We start from the raw sequence: 18,004 nt of genomic DNA on the forward strand, positions 1-18,004 counted from the left end.
AGGGTATGAAAGGATTAAAAGAATATACATCAATGTAAATAAACTACATCATCATACTAACTCTAATGCATGATGCAATAACATAAATGAAACCACAAACCATACATGATACATCATCATAGGAGATAACCATAAATCATAAAACACATCTAATCTAAGTGCACGGTTCCTCCCAACCATTAATAGCATCATTAGACCATCATGGATCCTAGCCATCCCTTCGTGCATAACATCCCAAATCATCAAAGAGATCATTGGTATTATCATAGTAGGAATGTCACACCTAAACATACTACATCATATGCAAAAAGTAATCTAACATGCAAAGTAAAGCATAAGATAACATCATCTAACATATGCAAATCATCAATATAAGGATACATGTCCACCATCATAATCCATGAAGAAAGATGCCAACAAAGAATGCATCAGCCACAGTATCTACAGATGGATCTCAAATGATAAGAGTGAAAAAACACTACCACCCAACCGCGTGGAACCTAAGTGGTGCACTCCCACCGTGCTGAGGAGACAATCTCAAGTCCCAAACAGGTTATCAAACACATAGCACAAAAAATCTTTAAGTCCAGGAATCCTAAAAGTATACTAACTCAAAGGTTCGAACACAAATCGACATCTAAACCCAGAGGTACAATAATGACATGTAGGAAACCTACTCTATAAGCGGGCAAGTGTCATCGCATATATCATGTAGAAGTTACCCTGGCAGTTAGCTTAGGACTCCATGGGTCCCTACTGATCCTTATGAAGCCACTAGTATCCTCTCATAATGACAAGGCATACTATGGAATGCAAGGTTGCAACCAAGCGTTCTCTTTACTCCCATCCTAGTCTATACTAGCACTCGAGGCATGGGCGAAAACAAAACAATTTAGATTTATTTAATTCCCATTTAGTGTAAATATTTTACTTATTAACACAAGTTACAATGAGTTACCCTAGTAGCCACTTAGGGCCCCAACCCCCATTGCAAGCCACTTCTCGACACTACAATTAGATAACCTATCCTAAGCTCATGGAATCATAAATCTCAAAATCACCATAGTCCTATACAAGTGACTGGAAAGAAATACCAAAAGATAATCCATAATAAGAGAATTAAATCTCCATGAGCAAATGAAAAGCATCCATAGATAATCATGACCACAACAGTTCTCTATTAGCAACTGAAGGTATCAGTGATAAACAAAAGTATCCATTGGTTCTCAATAACCAAAATATATCTCAAAATCATACTGATCGAAGACTCCAAAATGTTTGAGTCAAAACATGTCACAACATGAAATCATCAAGAAATAAATCAACATTTCAGTCCCATCATGGAAATTGGAAAGTAATCCAAGGATAACTAATCGATGACTCAAAAATGGTTAAGTCAAGTGTCTCATATACATATAACTCAGCTTCACTCAAGAAGACTGATGAGCAATAACAATCAGTAATTACAAACATCCCATAGAGCATACCATCACATAACCATGGTTGGATTTATAAAGAATCAAGATCAAAAGACATCATTATGACATCATAATCATAACCCTCGAGCCTCTAGTAGATGTCCTATAACTAGTCAACACTAGTCAACCCAAAAACCCAAAACAATCTAAGCATAGAGAAAACACAATGCAAACATATGTTTTGGTTTACTAAAATTACATAGTTGAATAAAGTGTGAAGGTTTCAGTTTCCATTTGCAAGTATACTTCAAGTATATAAGATTAATCATTTGACCTACAAGTGAACCCATTTGTTCCCTCGATAACATTATCCTTCCATTATTAAAATTACATTCTAAGAATAATTAAAGGATAAATATTTACTCATTAAATCATTTGACACTTAATAAAATCATTCGCTTTATTTTGCTATGATCAATGTTACTAATTAAATAACTCTTCCTCATCATTAATTCATCTTCTCCAAACAAAACCAAAGGATCGTATTCTTTTAAATTATAAGAAAGCCAGTTATCAATCTTTGAATAAGAAGATTATAACAACAAAATTAACTAGTCTTACTTTAATGCCATGCTTTATTAATTAATCTTAATTAAATCATATAATTAAATTAATTAATAATGTACACAATCCATGACTATATCATTCTAATAGTTCTTATTTAAAACTCAATTAAATATCACTAAAACTTAAGTCTCTTAATTTAAATCATTGTAATAATTAAATCATCACTAATAACCATTAAAATATCTAAAGTCATTATTCAAGTCATTAGAATAAGACTTATCAACTTTGATGTAGATACTTTACAACTTTGTTAAAAGAATAGATATTAGCATATCAATTAAAACTCTATTACATAACTTAATTATTAATTAAATTTAATCAACTCTAATTAATTAATTTAATTAATAATTACATATCCATATCAACGACCCAATTAATAACTAGCTATAATTTGTAAGTTAAAGGCCAATCCATAATCCAATTTTTTAATATTACTAGTTCAATAATGACTTGTTAATATTTAATAACAAGTCATATTGGGAATCTTATTAATAAATCTATAATGATCATGTTCGTCACTCTTTTCAATGAATACTAATATTTCCTTAACAAATCCGTATTATTGATCATTATTTTCGATTAAGACTCTATCACATTACTTAATTATTAATATTAACAACTTAATGAATAACCATCAATTAAGATCAACTCTATTTTGATGCATTGATATTCCAAATGATCTAAGAATAGTTGTAGTTCAAAACACTCAATATCATTACTTAATAACGAAGATTGATTGATCCAATTAAAGATTATTATATCAACCCTTAATTTTCATCTATTAATCATGCTATTAATGGTGAACATAAATATCACTTAACATAATTTCCCCCCCCTTTTTTTTCTCTTTCTTTTATTTCCATTTCACTAAATTGAATTATTCTTTAATTTTCAATAGATCATTTTACAACTCTAATGAGCCCAAAATTACCGATAGCATTAATCTTTAATATACCTTAATTAAACTAAGTTTAATTAAAGTAATATTTATTAAATTAATAGTTCATATAGCGAAGATAATAACAATTACAATACATTAATATTAATATATTAAATAAAAAATATTAATATTAATTATTGAATATATTGAATAATTATTACTAATATATACATACATACATACATACATACATACATATCACAAACATTTAATAAAACTTAACAATGTTAAATCAAACTTAATTAAACTCTATTCAAACTCCACATTACAAGTCAAGTCTAGCAATTAAATGAGTCGTAGGCTTTTTAATGTCTCTGACTATCGGAAAGGCCATGTGGCCTGCAAGACGCAAGTACCCTGCGATCGCGCGGGTACACTACAAACCTGTGTACGTTGCCGCCGAGTGAGAGGATGGGGGGTGTGGTGGGTATAGACCCCACCTGTCCCAATGTTATTATATTATATATATAACTATATATATTTAAATTAATAAAACAATTTCGATAATCATTTTCTCAAACATTTTTCTAAAAAAAACATTTTTCAAAAGCAATTCAAAATTTTTAACAAAGTTCTCACTGCGATTTTAAATAAGTATATACATATATATATGTATATATATATATATGTATGTATATATATATATATATATATATATATATGTATATGTATATGTATATGTATATATATATGTATATGTATATATATATATACATGCAATTTGCTATCAGACATTATTGAAATTTTTTAATAAACATATATATATGTATATACATATATGTACATATATGTACATGTACATATATGTACATATGCGTGTGTGTGTGTGTGTGTGTAGATTTCATATATTTAAAAAGAGAACACATATATAACTTTTAAATAACAAGGGCTTTCTAATTATTAAGAATTTCCTTTTCAACCTTCTTTCCATTTTCAAATTTAAATCCTTGTCAATCTAATTTCACAATTTAAATTTGAACCCAAACCCGATTCAAAAATAATTTCTTTTCATGAATGGAAGCTAGGGTTTTCTAATTGAATTCTCTATTGATTTCTACACACAAGGAGCAAATCAACATGCAAATCTGAATTAAACATTCATCACAAGAATTATCCAAGCTGTCATCTAGCAAACATGATGAAGACAAGAAGAGAAAGCATGCAAAAAGGGAATATGCAAAAATCACGAGTGCACCTAGATACTGATGCTAAGTCCCTTCTCTTCTGAATCCACAGAGCAAGCTCCTTCGTTCTCCTATGATTTCGCTCCTCCAACCATGCTCCAAATGCTCTCCCTAAGATTCTAAGAGTGCCTCAATATAAAGAACTCTCAAGAAGCACCTAGAATGTCTCTAGAAACAACCAGAAGGTGTTGACAACTAAGCATGGGTCTTTTCCAACCTTCTAGATGAGTCATAAGGTTGTAGACGCCATGTGCTTAATTTTTGGGCTAACTCCTGTGTTGTTGACAACACATGCATAATTAGAGTGCAACCTCCTATGTTGTCTACATGACAACTCCCTAGAATTCACAAACTCCTAAATATTAAAATAATGCACATTAATTTATTTAATAATCACTTTACTCTTTTCAATTTAATTTACTAATTTTTAAATCTTATGCACTCACTTTAATAACTCCACTTGTTTTATCTTAATATATTTATATTTTAACCACATGTACACATCATGCAACCTATAATCTTTTAATAATTTTAATATCTTTTCAACTTTTAAATTCATTTTCGAAACTTTAATTGCTAAAATATTTATTAACTTAAATAAATATTATCACATTCCAACTTTAAAATTATAACTTTTATCTTCAAATTTAATTATTTTATTTAATTAACTTTCTAATTAATTAAATAAAATAAATATTAAAATACCATATTAATTTTCCATTAAATTAAACTATTAATTAAATCTTTTAATTAGGCTTAATTAATAGAAAATACACTAAAGACCCATAAAATAAAATACGAAAAACCCATCATAGCAAAACACATACAAAATCAAACCAAAAGGGTTAATATCATGAATTACATCATCTGACGCATTCAGAGGGTACTCAACTCAAATACTTGTCCTAATGTCCAATTAGGACAAATGGCTTAAAGGGTTGGGATTTGGACTTGAGAATTTATCTCCCCTCTCTTACCATTGAGATAATGCAATAGGGTACGCTCATCCTGGCAATTCAAGGAAGTCAATACCTAGTACCTACAACTTGCATCAAATCCATGCATGTACATACTATATATATATATATATATATATATATATATATATATATATATATATATATATATGTATGTATACATATATATATGTATGTATACATATATATATGTATGTATACATATATATATATGTATGTATATATATATACATATATATATCTACATGTATATATATATACATGTATATATATACATGTATATGTATACATATACATATATATATGTATATGTATACATATACATATATATATGTATATGTATACATATACATATGTATACATATACATATATATATGTATATGTATACATATACATATATATATATATATATATATATATATATATGTATATGTATATATATAATATATATATATATGCTAAGCTAAACAAGCAATGGTAAGAAGTGGTGCATTGTGTAGATCCTGACTAGTAGGTGACTATGACTTCCTTCTTTAATCACATCAGAAACGTCATACAATAAGAGAACAAACATGCACACCATATACATGTAAGTATGGGGTAAGTATCCATAAGAAAACACATATGATAATAAATCATGTAACTAATCATCATCAATAACTAAAAATAATGTAATAATCATCATGCATACATGAAATGTAGAGTCTAAGTAATCTCATCACATATCAACTGAATCCATCGCACAATATCTTATAGTCTCAAAATAATGTTACCAACAATCATCATCATTAAACTGTCCTAAAAGAGTTCAACAATGATAACAAAAATGCAACCTAGGGGCAGGCACTACATCTTGATTTTTAATCCCAAAAGAAGTTTTAAAAAGGTGTACCTCTACATCACATTCCCTGAATTATGCTTCTTCAAAATCTTATACGGGCCAAATTTATTCATCCTTATCTTGTTGTAGGTGCCCACTAGAAATCTGTCCTTTCTCAAGTGCACCATAAACAAATCCCCAACTTGGAAATTCTTATGTATCCTCTTTTGATCATCTCTAACCTTATACTACATGTTCATCTTAGCAATATGCTCAAGTACTTCCTTATTTAGGTTCTTGACATGTTGAGAAATATCCTCTACATTAGCACTAGTCCTATCTCCTTGCTTCATCTTCCTCATTTCTAGTTCAGTCCTTGGACTCCTCCCATACACAGTTTGGAATGGTGACCAAAAAATACTCCTACTAATAGAATTTTTGTAAGAGACCTATGTATGCAATATAATCAAATGCTAGCCATTGAAATTATCCCCTACTAAATGCCTAAACAAATTACCCAAACTTATATTTACCACTCTAGTTTTCCCATCAGTCTGTAGGTGATGTGTAGAACTAAAATTCAACATTATCTTTGATTTATTGCACAAATCCCTCCATAAATGGCCAACAATTTTTTTTATCTTTTTTGGAAATAATACTCATAGGTCAAACATGTAATTGTACCATCTCTCTAAAAAATGAATCAACAATATGAACTGCACCATGGGTATTGTGGCAAGGAATGAAATGTGCCATCTTGGAAAATATATGAACCACCAAAAATGCTAAATTATTACCCCTCTTCAAGCTTGGAAACCCAAGAACAAAATCAATACTTATTTATTCCCAAGGACTTGATGGAATAGGCAATGGTTGATAGAGTCTAGTGTTTTGACTAACTCCTTTAATTATCTAACACACTTGACAACTCTATACAAACCTCTTCACAACCTATGAAAAATAATGCCAAAAATAGTATTTAGTGATAATTTAAATGGTCAATACAACATTTGGAGTCAAATTGTGATGACAATTTGTGACAGCAGTGTAATTTGTGGTGATTTTCATCTTCTTTTTTGGTGTCCCTGACGTCATCACAAGATTGATGTTGGAATTGTAATTGTGATGACTTTGCAAGCATAAGCCAAAAAGAAAGAAAAAAAACATGAAAATCATTTTTCATTTGATATTGATTGTGGAGAGCTACATGTGAAAGAGGTGGAGTGAGTTGAGCGCAGAAGAGGTGCACTATTGTGAACATTATTGTAGCCCTTGTGATTAGTGCATTTGGTTGTTGTGGCATCATGATCTCTACAATTTTTTTTCATGCCCTTGCTCTATAATTTCATTGTTGTGTCATGCACTTGTGATCTACATGCCCTTTCTCTAAAATTTTCTTCTAGAGAAAGAGGATGTACTATGTAAATGTTCTTTTCCTTTCCTTCTAAATATGTATGTCTTTATATTTCCTTCTAAAAATGTATCTCTTTATATATTTAAAGAGATATTTTTTAAGGTGCTTATTACATATTATCTACACAATAGAAAAATGATCCAGCTACATACATATTCCAAAATCTAATAATAAAACAATAAAACTCACTCAACCTATGCTAAGCTACTTACCTCAAAATCCTACACAAAAATAATGTAGAACAAGAAAAATGGGTAGAGTTCGCAAGAAATTTTACAAAATCATATCATAGCAGATATCTTTATATATTCAAAGAGATATTTTTAAGGTTCTTATTACATATTATCTGCATAATAGAAAAAATGATCCAACTACATACATATTCCAATATCTAAATAATAAAACAATAAAACTCACTCAACCTGTGCTAAGTGACTTACCTCAAGATCCTGCACAAAAATAATGTAGACCTAGAAAAAAGGGTAGAGTTCACAAGAAATTTTACAAAAATATATCATAGTAGATATCTTTATATATTAAGAGAGATCTTTTTTAAGGTGCTTATTACATATTATCTACATAATAGAAAAAATTATTCAACTGCACACATATTCTAAAATCCAAATAATAAAACAATAAAACTCACTCAACCCATGCTAAGTGACTTACCTCAAGATCCTACACAAAAATAATGCAGACTATGGAAAAAAGGCAGAGTTCACAAGAAATTTTACAAAAACATATCATAGAAAATATCTTTATATATTCAGAGAGATCATTCTTTAAGGTTCTTATTATATATTATCTACACAATAGAAAAATTGATCTAGTTGCATACATATTCCAAAATCCAAATAACAAAACAACAAAACTCACTCAACCAATGCTAAATGACTTACCTAAAGATCATGCACAAAAATAATGTAGACCAGGAAGAATGGGCAGCATTCACAATAAATTTTACAAAAACATATCATAAAAGATATTACAAAATACACAAAATCATTTTTTTTTTGAATAAAGAAATAAATAGAGTTGAAAGCATGAGCTATGCAATATTAGTTCAATTTTATCAACCCTAGACTCTTTTCATATCCCCACCAAATGTTAGTTGATCTTCTACTTCTAAGATATACTCCATTTTTTGTTTTCTTTAGCCTTTGATTTCCTTAGTCATTTTGGGGTATGGATGAGTTTTTACTCTCTAGCTTGTTGATGTCGATCAAGAAATGTATTCACTCAAATAGTTTCCTTTGTAATCATAAAAACTAAATTCCACCATTAATAAAAAGAATTGCAATGATCTGAATGTTGAATGTAGTTGATTCTTGAAAGGCAAGTGGGGATTAAGTATTTTTTCTAATTTAATCAAAGGAGAAATAAAATGTACCTAGATGACATCTGGGATAAGATAAGGCTTAGAGTGCTCATGGGTTGAGCACCATAAAGCAAATTCTTATATGATTATCTGAAATAGAAATATCTAATGGTAGCAACTTTTGAATTGGATGTACATGAACATCCACTGGGTTGATGAACAACAATTCTAGGAGTTGTTTGTGCTTGTCTTGATACTACTTGGATAGAAAACATGGTATGCCCAATTCAAGGGGATTACTTCCCAAAAAAATTTTAAAAAAGTTTATTGACTAACAAATAGTTTATATAGTAAAAAAAAAGTTATTGATTTTGGAGTAGACCAACAAAATACATAGAAGGATATTACATTGTAAATAGGGTTGTATTTTATATTATGGTTAATTCATAATTGTAGTTGGATACTATATGACTCCCTATTTGAATTTTGTTCCCTCTATTTTTTGCTGAAATTTTATGTACCAAGATCTTACTTTGTGCATATTTTGATTGTTATAAGTATATGATGATTAGTTGGTTTAGTATTTCATTAAATAGCATTGGACGCAAATTATTTATTTAGTTGAACTCCTTTTTGAGTTCTTTATTCATCTATTTGCAACCACTTTCCATAGTGTTATCCTAAGATGATATGGGCTTTTTTTATGCATCATAAAAACATGGAGAAATAAATTGAAAATCTATTATAGAATATATAATAATAGAGAAACAATATAGCTAGGAGAAGTAAGGATTTACATTACTTGAAGATGGAAAAATAAATTTTCAATTGAAAATAATGTAAACAATCAATTTTTTCCTAGCTAGCAGGATCAAATACAATTTTTCAAGGTGATAAAATCGCATATGCAGATGCTCGCATTCATGCTAGGAATGAAGTGCATTCCCCAACTTATAAAGAATGGTTGGATATAAAGGATCCATATGTTGGCCCAACAATATAAACCAAGGATGTAACCATGCATGTATTGGCATAGTCTCCCTATGAGGATCCCAAGTATCTATTGTTGATGTTAATTTGGGCATCACTATATGATCCAAAATGTTACAAAGCACTAAATCTAGTAGTAACTTCTCCCATCTCTTTAGAAAATGTAGCATAGGTTCAAGGTCCCTTGGCTCCAAGGAATTTATCACAACTATTCTCATTGCTAGAAGAATAACTTCAATGAAGAGTTGAGTGAAAGGAGTTGAAAAAGAAAGTTATACTTCTATGTAAATTCCATAATCATGAGGCTCATTCCATTGTAGAAGCCTCTGCATAATGACATTACCTCTAAACCATGCAAAGGATGTTGAAGTGGTTGCCAACCTTGAAACACTCTTATAAATAATGGCAAAGAAAATGTAGATGCAATACATGAAAAATTCCAAAGTGATCATGAAAAATCCTAATATCTTAATATCTTAAATGCAATAAATTGGAGGGTAAGAATCTTGTTAGAAGTGTGTTTTCTTTAAAGATACCACACACACACACTTTGAAAGGAGAAAGAAGATGAAGAATGTACAAAAAAACCAGCAAAATGTTTCAAATGAACAAATTTGAGAAACCAACATTTAAGATATTAGGATATGCTTGTTTGAGCAAATGCAGATGCTATTTCCAAGGTAATCATGATAGAACAATAAAGAATTTAATTCTTACTATAGTTTGGTCAAACAAAGATGAAGTTTTGACACAATAATGACTTATGTTTAACACCATTCACTCACACATGGATAAACCAATAGATGGCTCATTTGAAGGAAAAAAGAATTTGATTCAAATATGACCTAATGAGGAATCATGTGAACAACTCCCTAAATGTTCAAGAAAACAAAAAGGTCAAAACAAGAAGAATAATGGAGGGAGTGACAAGGAGTTACAAACAAGAGGAATGAAGAGGAAGGGGATAGAGGACAAGGGGCATAGGTGTTTGATCCTGGATAGCTTTAAACTTCATATTGTGTTGTAACTCTAGCATAGGTATTTGATCCTTGATAGCTTTCCATTCAAAATTCAAGTTTTCAAGATTGATCAACACCCTCACTTGTGGACCTCTCATGTCAAGCACTTTCTATACTATTTCAACACCATGTTCTTGATTCTAAGCTAATAGTTCTTTAGGTGCATTTTCTTGTAAAACTTTTTATACTATTTCAACACCAAATATTTCTTTTAGAACCATATGTGCATATATAAACACTAAGTACAACATGTCCAATATTTTTGCAAATATATACATTAATTACACCAAATGTTTCTTTCAAAACCATATGTGAAAATATAACCATTAAGTACAACATGTCCACTATTTTTGTAGATATACATATTAATCACACCAAATTTTTATTTCAAAACCATATGTCTAGATATAAACATTAAGTACAACATGTCCAATATTTTTGCAAATATACACATTAATTACACCAAATGTTTCTTTCAAAACCATATGTGTAGTATAAGCATTAAGTACAACCAACTCAATAAGGGTACATGAATAAGTTATTCCTATGAAGATGGATCATGTTAGATAATACAAGGGAGTTTGATCAAAATAAAGAGATAATTGCTAGATTGTTGTCTAACTTTAAAATACCAAGAGATGACAAATGTTATTGTCCTTGCAAGTGTTGTAATGGCTTAAAGACAAGAAGAATCAAAATTAAAATAGTTAAGAGACATTTTTCGGAGAATGGTCACACTAAAGGGGGGTTTGATTATCATCAATTGGTAAGTTGTTTGTTATATTGTTTTCACAATTAAAATAGCTAAGAGACATTGTTGGGAGAATGGTCACACTGAAGGGGAGTTTGATTATCATCAATTGGTAAGTTGTTTGTTATATTGTTTTCACAATTAATATACCTATGAACCATAGAATGGGGGTTTGATTATCATCACTTTTATATAGCTCGATCTCCCCAGGGTAGTATGTGATATGGACCAACACATCTCGAAGGAACACAAAGGTGTGATTATGGAGGAACATGGAGGTATGAATATGGAGGAACATAGAGGTGTGAGTATTGAAGGAGATCATGATTACATGGAAGATGACGATCATGTGCCAGAGAACACATTTGAAGATGATGGTATGAATGCATTGATCCATGACACATTTGGTATTGGTGGTGCTATTGATGATGATGATGTTGATGATGATGATGATGAGGTCATCCATGATATACCTATATACTTGAGAAGAAAAACATGGCCCTTTACAAAGGATCCCAATCAACTCTTCTCTCTATTGTATTATTGTTGATGTATTTAAAGGCTATAAATGGTTTATCCAACATAACAATGTCACATATGCTAAGGTTTGTGATATACATCATTATAGTCTATAAAAGGTGAAATATGTACCATTAAAATTGTTTATACTAATGACTAAGATTTTTTTCTATAGATTGATAACTTAATATATTGATAAGTAGGAGATAATTTCCACAACAAGTCAAATTGTGATATTGCTATCAGGATTTAACTTGCTATGGAAATTATCTCCTACTTATCAATTGATGAGCTTAAGGGGTTTTCTAATGAATGGTTCATAAGGCACAACACTTGGTGAAGGTTTTGCAAATGGGGTTGCAAGCGTTAGGTTTAACCATGGAGGAAACTCCATAGTTAAGCGCACTTAGGCTAGAGTAGTACTAGGATGGGTGACTTCCCAGGAAGTCCCGATACTTCACCCCTATGAGCATCACCTAGATCCAATGAGTGCTAAGTGTTCCATTTATTCCCACGAGAGAAGGATTCATGTTGAATCACTACTCATGAAACATGGTTCAATGAGTTTGACTCAAAAATCACACAGTTAAATCTTGATAGCAATATCACAACTTACTATATGTTACCACCATCAAATGTTCTCCCTCGCTTGTACCAAGAATTATGTGTCACTATGAAACATATTGGAATAAAGTGTCAATAAATAGATGATTTTTCTCAAGATCATGTAATCTATCATAAACAACATGAAAATGTAACAAAATGCCCCAAATGCCATATGAGTAGATATCAAGATGATGAAGTGACAAAAAATGTGCCTCACAAGGTTCTTCATTACATCCCCATTATTTTGCTTCTTAAACGATTATTCTGGTGCAGTAGCTTGGCACAATTTATGGATTACCATGCATGCAATAGAAGCCAAGATGAAATTATAGAATTCCTATGAATGGTTCAACATTTAAGGACATAGAGGAAAAGTGGCCACACCTTAACAAAAAACCTCAAAATCTCAAGCTTTCTTTGGCAACTAACGATGTTAATCCATATGGAGAGATGAGATCCATTTACTTGGTCTGGCCTATTTTTGTTATCAACAATAACCTTCCTCCGTGGATGTCAATAATGAGGGAGCACATTATGTTGGAAATGATTGTTCTAGGTATTTAACTATTTTATTGTTATCTAAATGTAATTATATGTCTTGGAGTGAAATGACCACAATAATTATCCAATGTTGTTCATTCATCCAGGTAAGTGCCAAGTGAAAAATATGAATGTATATATTGCACCTCTTATTGATGAGTTGTTGGTGTTATAGAATGCTTTAACTATGTATGATAGCTCTAGACCAATTGGACAAAAATAATTCATGATTCCATAGGGTTGACACATTTTTGTGGTATGTTATGTTGAAATCTAGTTTCACACAATAATACTAATTCTAAAAATAAACATATTTGATTCAGTTGTATCATTATCTTGTAGATCTTCAAACAAAGAGAAAATTTGCATGTCTAATGTATGGTCCAAAGATGAAATCTCGTTATTCCAAAAGTTTAAGAAAGAAGGTATTTGATGAGAATAGGCATTTCCTCCACAAAAAACATAAGTTTCAAAGTGTTGAAAAACATCTTTTTGATGGGAAAGAAGAGACTATGTCAAAGCCATGAAGAATGACACCTCACCTATGGTAGTTAGAATATAATAGAATTTGAGGTTGTTAAGGCATCAATACTAACCACCTCTCAAAGGGACTAAAATGTTATCCTAGATAATTTAGTAGGCTTCTCTCCTATGATCAGCTACAAATTGTGCATTTGTTTGATACCATGCATATTGGAAAGAATGTAACAGAGACACTATGGAAAATATTGGATGGAAGGCGTGACAAAGAAAAGTTTGCCAAAATTTGTAGTGACATTCGTGATTCCAATCATGCAATGAAAAATATCATTGAATCAAATATCAATAGAGACTAATTAATGCAACTGCCCTTCCTTGGCTATTAATGGAGCAGCAAAGTAATGCCATAAAAGAAGTTATACAAAAAATGAGATTTTTTATAGGATTTGTTGTAAATATAAGAAATCTCATATTAAAGAAAAGTGAATTTGGCCCAGGACTAAAAATGCATGATTTGCATACCTTCATTAAGGTAAGTCAAGGTCTTTTCTATTTATAATATATTTGTGAAGTTGCATTCAATTTTCATTGTATTATGTTAGAAAAGAATGAAATGATCAATTGATAATTGTTGTAGTATGTGCTACCCCTATCACTCCCAAAAAGCTTCAACAATAATATCAAACAAGTGATATATGATCTTGGAAAATACATGAGGTAAGCAATGATATTTGTTCAATATATCAAACAAGTAATATATTGTAAAGTCTCATATTTATATGTTTTTGTGTCTTGAATCCCTTGTAGGTGGTTTTCATCTAAAGAAATCCATAAAGAAGATATAAAATATTGGAAGAAAAGATTTCCTCTACTAATGTGTGAAATAAAAAAGCATTTACCTTGAACTTTTTCAATGCACAACAACACTACCTTATACAGCAAGTTGAGGAGATTGAATTGTGTGGACCTGTACAACCTAGATTAATGTGGATGGTTGAGAGACACTTGAAATTTTTGAAGGGTTTGGTTTGACAAAGAGCATGTCCTGAGGGTTCTATGATTGATGGATATATGACATACCATATGATGGTGTAAATTACTCAATATCTTCCTAATGGTGTTGTAAAGACCCATATAGATTGCATTTGGGATCTCGACTCCATTAAAAAATTTGAACGAGAGAACTTAGTAGGAAAATGTAGATTTAGAAAAGTGAAAGGTAATAAATTATGAGATGTTATTGTACTTAATTAATTCTTAATCTTCAAAATAAATATGTTCTAAGTCATCTATTTACTTTTGTATAGCTACTAAAGAGTGGGATGCAATACATTTTTTTATTGCAAACAATCAAGATTACATGATGGTATGGATTGAACAATCTCAACATTCTAGTCATGGATTAAAATGGGAATCTATGTCTTCATTATTTAAACAAGATCATTTTAATGGAGATCCCAATGTTACACAAAAGGAAATATATTTAATATATGGTTTAAGAGATCTCTTAGTAATTATAAGTTTGTTAATCAACTGTATGTTTTTAAACTCATGGTTGAATAATTTATACATGTTTGACATTATTGTAGGTGAAACACAACAAGACTATTTCTACAATGGTTATAAAGTTTGCATCAAAGATTTAGATGACATGAAGAGAACTTGTGATTATGAGATAAGTGTAGTCTTCTAGGTGACCAATATTTCATCTAGAAATTACTTATTTCCTTGAAAATCTCAAAATTAATACTATGGCATTTTGGTTGATATACTTGATTATGACTTTAATTCCTTCAAATTAGTTATCTTTATCATTAAATTTTATAGACTATGACTCAATCAAAATGATCCTAATAGAACTATTATTGAGAATGAGAATGGATTTCTAATGATTAATACAATGTTGTTTGAGCTAGTTGGGGATGAGCAGGTATTTTTCTCAGAGTTTCCACGTAGATCAAGTTGGTCATTTGTTGTTATTCATGTTCCAAATGGAAGGCTGATAAAGTATAATGTGATGGAAGAAGAAGATACTGAGGAAGAGGAAGAAGTGCATCATGATCGAGAGTTAGTCAATGATGCTCCTAAAGCAAATGATGTTGCTACTAATTATGATGATGATGCTTCTACTAATCATGATGATGATGATGATGATGATGAGGATGATGATGATGATGATGATGATGATGATGATGATGATGATGATGATGATGGTGGTGGTGGTGGTGACGACGACGATTACGATGATGATGATGATGATGAAAATGATGATGATGATGCTTCTACTAATCATGATGATGATGATGATGATGATGATGACAATGATGATGATGATGACCAAGATAGTGGTGGTGACAATGTCAACAATGACGATGATCCTAATGATGAGCTGGTGAAGAATAATATCAATGTATATACAAGTAAACATTTTCTATTTGATTTTTTATTTTTGAATTATTAATACACGTAAACATTTTTAATTGAATTTGGTGTCTTAATACAAATTTAACTATAATATTTGTTGGGATTAAGAAAACATCGTGTATTGCAATTGCAAGGGATGCAGATGATGAGCCTATTGAGGTTCAAGTGGTTAGGAAAGATAATGTGGTTGGACAAGGTAAAGAGTGCTACAATGTTCTTTAAAATCTTTGAAGTCTCATTTTTTTAAATTGAACTCTTTTATTTATTATTGTAGAAGACCAACTATTTCAAAGGACAACAACTCCATGTCCATGGGTGAGAAAAAATATCAATGACGACATGGATATACCTCTATAATAATATAGGGAAAGACAAAAAAAGAAAAAAGAAATGATTCATGTGAACTTATGTAACTTATTTGATAATGGATGATGTTTATGTATAGATGTTTTATTTATGTTCTATTGAATGTTCATGTGAATGTTCAAATGAATCTTAAGTTTCAATGTTAATGAGAATGATCTAATGAAACTAATGTCTTAATGAATGTTATCATGTGGTAATGCATGAATGTTACATTTTATTAATAGAATGAATCAATTTTAGATGTTAATGAGGAACATAGATGTTTGGGAGGGGGGGCAAATGAGCTTCCACCTTCATGTGGTTGGTCTTGATTAGTAGAGAATATTAAACCATTCTTGAAACCAAGTGAAGCTCAACATTAACTTATGATTGCATGACAAGTAAGTGCGTGAATCTCTTGGTTTCAAGTAATGTAGAAGGATGCCATAGTAAAAATCATTTACTTATGAAATTTAGTTACAATGTATGAAGTATTCAAAAGAATGGCTTTCTATGGGATTTCCTCAAATTATTCCTCTCCAAGGTATTCTATTGTTTCTATTTATCTATAATCATGTTTGTTTGCATTTGATAACTTTTTTGTAAATTGGGAGACATGAAGAAGAATTTAAATAGTGGAAACAAATGATATTAGATACTTCTAAAGTATAGATTGATTCATGAATTATTATCATTATTTATTTTGAGTGTGGTGATATGTTGAATAATACTATAGGGAGGAAGCAAAGGATTCTAAAGTCTATGTGGCATGCAATGCTTAATGGAAAAAGCAGGTAACATTTATAATTTCATAATTTATAATCCTTGTTGCAAATTACAATGTGCAAAAGTCAAACTTCATTGGCTACATGTCTAGCTAGGTTTACATATAATATCTACTAATTTGAATTTTGAATTTTACTTTCAAAATACTTTGGTGAAATTATAATTTATATGTAAATATTTTAGTTACTATTTCCAAATGCTAAGTTCACCTTTTTATTTTAGTATTTTATGATATTTCATGCTTTTCAAATAGTTATTTTGCAAACCATTCTCAAATGCAAATTAATATCATTGAAATTTCTACTATCCTTACACAACCGTCAAATCACAATCTTCTGTAACAATGGTTGGTTTTATGTCTAATCTAGCAAGGCATTTGTGCAAGAGCATGCTTTGTACTTATGAGGCTTCCAATCTTAGTGATGATATAAATAGCTAGAACAAGTCTTTTCAGGCTGCAATTAAAGAGTGTCTAGTGCAATTTGCAAAGAAGATGATAAATTGAATAGTTCTTTTACTTTATTGAATGCACATGTTATCAGAAAACAAATATGAAATTAGTATTGAATATCCACTAATATGTAGAGTTGGTCAATATAATGCAAATTTCAACTTGTTTAGATACAATCCTAAAGAGGTGCCAAGAAATTGTCTGAAATGTTGCCTCTCCTTTAGATGATGGATAATATGTTCTCCACAATCCCTCTTCCTCAAATTCCTATTATGATAACAAATTTTCCAACAAACTTATTTCAAGTCTCATAAAACTTCCATAGAAACTTCTCACAATACTCTCTTCAAAATTATTTGTAATTTTGCATAGTCCTCTATATACTTATAAATAT

The sequence above is a fragment of the Cupressus sempervirens genome, chromosome 8, assembly GCF_028749045.1.
Source record: "Cupressus sempervirens isolate cs-2001-9-10 chromosome 8, ASM2874904v1, whole genome shotgun sequence".
In the NCBI taxonomy this organism is placed as follows: domain Eukaryota; kingdom Viridiplantae; phylum Streptophyta; class Pinopsida; order Cupressales; family Cupressaceae; genus Cupressus; species Cupressus sempervirens.